The sequence below is a fragment of the Arvicola amphibius genome, chromosome 9 (genome assembly GCF_903992535.2).
Source record: "Arvicola amphibius chromosome 9, mArvAmp1.2, whole genome shotgun sequence".
Taxonomy (NCBI): domain Eukaryota; kingdom Metazoa; phylum Chordata; class Mammalia; order Rodentia; family Cricetidae; genus Arvicola; species Arvicola amphibius.
The window spans coordinates 77,285,265-77,291,774 of record NC_052055.2 but is presented as its reverse complement, the minus strand read 5'-3'; the positions used below and the strand labels follow the sequence as shown (position 1 = coordinate 77,291,774).

Sequence of the window (6,510 nt, the reverse complement as noted above, 5' to 3'; positions counted from 1 at the left end):
ACACTGAGGAAAATCAGCAAAATGGTACGAAGTGTAAAATAGATTGGCTCTTGGGTGTCCGGAGCGTCAAATTTCAGAGAAATTGGGCAAGTGAAGCAGGTCGAGTTTCTGAGGCCCAGAGCTGCCTTTTTATTTCTTGACCTTGTGCTCTCTGAGCACTGCCCTTGGAAGGGAGCGGGACTCCTTAGGAAGCAGAGGCACATGCATTTTTGCTGACTGGCTTCTCGGAGTAAAGCAAATGGTATACTGGGAGCCTCCTCGGGGCACCTGTTGGACTAAAGGCTGCTGAATTCCTGAAAGGCCATCTGTGTGTCCAGGTTGCTAGCTAGGTCATTCCTTCTAATTCCACAGAATATGCCCAGTCAACTGTTTATCATTTCTGAAAGAACGTTCACACTGAAAGACCCAGGTATAACCTGCAGAAACATGGCCAGAGGGCTGCTCTCTAGAACACAGGGCCCCAGAGAATCAAATTCGGATGTACAGCCCTCACTTTCCTCTACAGAGCTCCAGCAGCCAGTCATGCCTCTCCTGGGCTCAGAATATCTTCAAACCACCTGCTCTCTGCTTAGGTCATGGTTTCTATTTACAACATGAAGCTGCATCAATTTTGTTTCTAGTTTATAAGTTCAGAGTCTGTTATCGGTTTTATGGGGTTTGGTGTCATTTTACCGAACAGTGTACACTGATCAAATGAGCATTTGTGCCAGAATCCGTGCTTATAAATGTCTTGTGGGACCAAGCACAGAATAGTCAACATCCTGTTTCAGATTCCTTGTCCCTAGCATGGGGTACTGACAGCAACCTGTCTTATAGGTTTGTTTTAAAAACTACATTAATACATGTAGAAGAATAGAGAAGTAGATTCTCACAGAGTGTTAACTTCTAAGCAAGTGTCTGCTATTGTTATTGGAGCAGTAAGATCATTGGGAAACTTGTTTTCTTTCATTTCCACCCACGGGGAAGAGAGGCTAATTAAAGAAACTGTTATGATCAGCATTTGTATGGATTCCAGGCTCAAAGGCAAGGTGATAAACCTCTCCCATCTTCCCATTTCCCGCCGTCTTTCTTTCCATTATCTTCTTATTTGATTCCCACTTCTTTTAGAGAAAATAAGAAAAAAAAAAAAAGAAATCTATGTAATGATTCTTTCCTATGGTGTCTTCCTTGTCAGCATCTGCTTCATCACTGGAAGGTATTGATGTATTGAAGGTTCCCTCAAGCTTGCTCGAGCAGGGAATTAACTTCAAGCTCAGCGATGAGAAGGGGCTCTGCAGAGCCGAAGTATCATGCTGCCATTAAAGCCAAGTCCAGCCCTGTACAGTGGGTCAAGTCACAGGTCTTGAAACTAGTGTGATTCAAAGCAGGAGGGTGTTTGTGTGAGGGGAGCAGAGGAGAGAGAGACAGACAGAGACAAAGAGACACAGAGTGGTAGAGAGAGACATTCACACCTCACTTTAGATAAACACATGGCAACCAAAAGTATTTATTGTTCTACTTATAAAGAATTGTGCACATGCGCTGATCACCAGACATTCATATAAATCCTTAGCTGAAGTGAATATAATCGTGGCATCCTAGGGGAACTGACTGACATCTGTATGATCTAAGGGTGGCTACTGATTGTTCCTCTCAAGGGACCTGAACATCAGCCAACTTTCTAAGTTTTAAGGAGAACTCTAGAAATCTGGATTTAAAAAAAATCATGTGGAATTTCCATGTTTTAAACATCATCTGAAATCTACATAGCGTAGTGGATCTTAGCCATAAGCTTCAATAGGCCGTTAGGCTGTAGTCACTGAGTTTTAGTGTGTATCTGAAAGGTCCCATGAAGACTCAGGTGTTAATGTGTTGACCCCCAGATTGTTGTACTAGGAAGTGAAGGGACATTCTAGAGGTCATGGCTAACAAGAGTATCTGGGGCTTTGCAGACTCTTTAAGGCAGTGGTTCTCAACCTGCCTAATGCTGTGACCCTTAAATACAGTTGCCATGTTTTGATGTCCCCACCCATAAAATTATTTTTGTTGCTACATCATAACTGTAATTTTGTTAAGAATCATAATGCAAAATCTGTGTTTTCTGATAGTCTAAAGTGACCTCTGAGAAAGGGTTTCTTAACCCACTAAAGGGATTGTGACCCATAGGCTGAGAACCACAGCCTTAAAGGACTGAAGGGTGCTTTTCTCTTCCCTTTCGCCTACGGAGTTAGTAACTTTCTTCCTTTGCCTATTCCCAACAGGTGTTATGTCTCTTTACAAGTTACAAGAATTGACCCGTCCCATCTGTGAGGCCAAATATGAGGATTATGTCAGATATTCTATTAGATTAACAGAAAGAAAGCTGGCTAAAGCATAATCTCAGTAACTTTTAAGACTCTCTTATAGCAGTAGAAGCACCAAGACACAGAGGGGCCTTGCCTGACCCCTGTGGGTCTGGCTCTAGGATGGTGGCGAGAAGCACCAGAGAGGCCCAGCCCATAGCCCCGTGGCATGGATTCAGCAGGAGAGACACTAGAGGCCCCACCTCCATCCAGGTATCATGGGCTGGGTGGGTGCCGCTCTGATGAACAGGCACATGGTGGATAGATGACAGAGAAAGGTAAGCAGAAGGGTTTGTGCGCTGTGAAGGGAGTTGGTACGGGGGATGGGAGAGTGCTGAGGATCAGCCTGATGTGAGGCCTATACAGACACCCTAGGCCAAGGAGATGTTCCGGTATATGCGGATGTCAAGGACTATGTCTGGGTCCGTGACTCTATAACAGCAGGGGCCTGCATCAATGTTCATGGGCCATGTCACCACCAAAGGCCATGTGTTGTCTCCTGGAACGGCATGCTGCCTGGGGCCATGTTGTTGACCAAGGATTGCATAGTAGTGTCTGTTCTCTTCACTAGGTATGACACTCGGAAGATCTGACCTTGTCCCTGATGACTGAAGTGCTTGGGAAAGCAGGCCCCCACCTTGCCTGGGTAGCACAGTACAGCTGGCTCTGGTGACAGAGGTAAAGTCCTGAGGGTGTCAACTTGGGGTAGTTACCCCCACCGCCGGTCTGCTATGTGGTGGCATTGGCACAGGAGAGATGACCTCACCCCCTACCTGTCGCATTTATGGCAGGCAGGAAAGCTAGCCCTGAGAGCTGGAGAAATGTTACAGCACCCAGGAGAGCGGGATCTTGCCAGGACAGCTCAGAAGAGCTGGCCCTGGTAATATGCCTGTGGTTGAGCCAGTGAACAGACGATGTGAACACAGGAGAGCTGACACTGCGCCCCCTAGACGCAGCACTCGGGAGAGCAGGCCCCACACCTCGCCTAGGCAGCACAGTAGAGCTGTGCCTGGTACTGGTGGAGGGAAGCCAGCCCTGAGGAAATGAGCATGGGAGAGCTGACCCCATCCCTCGCCTATGCAGTGTAGGAAAGCAGGCTCTGGTGGCACAGGAGTAGGGCTGTGGCAGATGGGCTGACCAGTCAGCTACCGCACAGGCCCAGATCCAGGGCTTTCAGTTGGTCCATTCCAACATCTACCACAACGAAGAACTGCTGGAGTGCACGAAGGCTTCAGCTGTGGAGAACCAAAGCTTCAGGATCCCCATGACACAGGATAACAACAGGATATCTTAGAGGAGTCCTGGTAAGGATCCAATATTGATAATGTGGCAGAAGCCCAATGGCCTGGAACCAGACCCATGATTTAATGTAGTGAACATTTGCAAGTAAAGCTGTTTGGACAAAAGGGTAGACTAGGTGACACACTGTAGCTTCCACTGGGGCATTTTGCTCTCTTTAATTAGCATTTTCATTTTTATTAATTTTTTGTTCTCTTCTTCAGGGGAGGTTGTAAGGGTGAAGGACGGATATGGAAGGATGGGGAGATGAGTGGGACTGGGATGCAAGATGCGATATCCACAAAGAATAATAAAACATTAAAAAAAGATTGAATTTCATATGCATCTGCTAAAGACCTGGGATATAGAGGCAGAGGTATATAGAGATGAGATTAAAGAGATTAATAAAGAAGGGTGTGTGTGAATGGGGAGTGTGTGTGTGTGTGTGTGTGTGTGTGTGTGTGTGTGTGTGAGAGAGAGAGAGAGAGAGAGACAGACAGAGAGAGAGAGAGAGAGAGAGAGAGACCAAAAGTGTTTTCCATTTGAGTATTTGAACAGTTAATTTTTTAAATTTTACTTTGAAATTATTTTAGATGTACAGAAAGCTGAAAATGTAGTACAAAATCTTCTCTCTTACCATTTACTTAGATTTCCCAAATTGAACTTAGGTTTACTGTGTTTGCTTTGTCCTTAGGTCTCATTCTATGTCTGTTCATGTTTTTGCAAATTCTCTGGATCTACTTGAAGGTTCAGTGTCCTACTTTTAAAGATTTAATATATTTATCACAAACAAGAATGTCCTTTTCTGTATCACAGTGCAACTGTCAAATCAGGAGATGGTCTCACACTATTACCTAAATATGAGTTTATCCAGATTTTGTAGCCAAGTTTCTTTGCAGCTAAGAAAAGTTTCCGGTTCCAGATTTAAGAGTCTAGAACATATTGCATTTTGAAGCCATGCTTTATTCGTATATTTCAATTATTATTTTTTGGTTGTGAGAAAATACCTCCTGCTTTTCATTCACAATAAGCATCAAACCTATTTTGTATATTGATATTTCAGTGCATAGGGTATCCGCCAATATATCAGAAGGTACAATATAGCTTTTTGATGGAGGTTCGTTTAATATGTGCTAAGGATTGATTTCATTAGTTCTGGGTAGGTAGGAACATCAAGAGAAACCTCTGGGTTTGCGGTACAAGTTTGACTGAATGAGGACATTTGAAGAAGACCATTTCTTTGCTCAGGAAGAGAAATGTTCCCTATGTGAAGTACTTGAGCACTAGCTGTGCTGATTCCCCTGCAGGCTTCACAGCAGGCAAGGAAAAGTGATCCATGAAGAGACAAGAATGAAATTTGGATCAGCCCAATTCTATTATAGAAGCGCTGGATCAGGGCTTCTAGAGTCTGCCCCAGAACATTTTACTTTAGCCATATTTAAGTGCAGCATGATTTTTGGAAAAAGTATTCAGATGACACATAACTCGGTCCCAAGTGCACAACAACTTAAGGCACATTGACACTGAGATTCCTTACAAATTACAGCTGGCTTCTTTCACAAGAATGGATACTGTTGACTCAGAGATAGTGACCAAGACTTAGGGTCTAGGGAGTCTGACTGACATAAACATAATGCCTGTGGGTGTTGGGACTGGTCTGGCCCTAAGATAATTTAGATGTCACTTCAGCTGTTGTAAAGCACAAAAGACTTCATTCATAAGAGTGGGTTTTATGGTATAAAAACATGTTCAAGATTTAGGGAAAAAGGTCTTGGATAAGTAAAAACAAATTCTGGGAGATACAGGCAGAGCTTGTCTCCTCACATAGCAGAGAATCAGCAAGTTGTAAAACTGTATCATTCATACCATTCGAGCACGGTGAGGACCTCGTGTTCATACTCACAACTTTGCCCCGCAAGGGTCCGCTGCAGTCCGTGCAAGTCTTCGGACACAAGAAGACAAGCCACAGCCGTGATGCCCTGCAAACGGGGAAATGGGCTCGTCAAGGTGAACGGACGTCCCCTGAAGATGATTGATCGAGCCGCGCACGCTGCAGTACAAGTTACTGGAGACAGTTCTGCTGCTGGGCAAGGAACAGTTCGCCGGTGTGGATATCCGGGTCCGTGTGAAGGGTGGTGGTCATGTGGCCCAAATTTATGCTATCCGACAGTCCATGTCCAAAGCCCTAGTGGCCTATTATCAAAAGTATGTGGATGAGGCCTCAAAGAAGGAGATCAAAGATATTCTCATCCAGTATGCTCCCACCCTGCTTGTAGCTGATCCTTGGCGCCGTGAATCCAAAAAGTTCGGAGCTCCTGGTGCCTGTGCTCCATACCAGAAATCCTACCAATAAGCCCAACTCAAAGATCAGAATTTACCTTTGTAGTAAACATCCTAGGGTTTTAATGCTTCTATTTCTGTGTTATGGTCTTTTTGAGATGTGGCCTCTACATTAAAGCGCTAACTGTCCCTGGAACTCATTGTGTAGACCAGACGGGCCTCAAACTCAAAGGTGTGTGCCACCACATCTAGCCACTTTTAAAACCATGTGTGGTTTGTGGAGGTGGCAAGAAGAGGGATTTGGTTTAGTTTGTTGTGCACTGCATTGTGGGCAAAGCACAGGGGATACAGCTTGGCTTGTACATAGTTTTTATGGATATGAGTAAGTGCATGTAGACACCATCTTGGTCTCTTCAATTGCTGCCTACCTTATTTTTATTTAAAAATTCTAAGTTAATAAAAAGATAACCTGGTGCAATAGTTGTATAAAAGTTGTGGGAGAAACCAAACACTTTCCAATTGGATATAATGCCTACCCCATGAAATGGAACCCATGCCTAACATTGGACAGGTAGCCAAGAACCTGAGACTAGATACAAACCACACTTAAGGGCAGACTTCATGCTTATCA

General features: G+C 44.4%; 1 pseudogene; it reads left to right on the top strand.

Moving 5' to 3' along the window:
- The first annotated feature begins 3,105 nt into the window (after positions 1 to 3,105).
- On the top strand, positions 3,106 to 5,952 carry LOC119823738 (annotated as a pseudogene).
- The last annotated feature ends 558 nt before the right edge of the window (positions 5,953 to 6,510 follow it).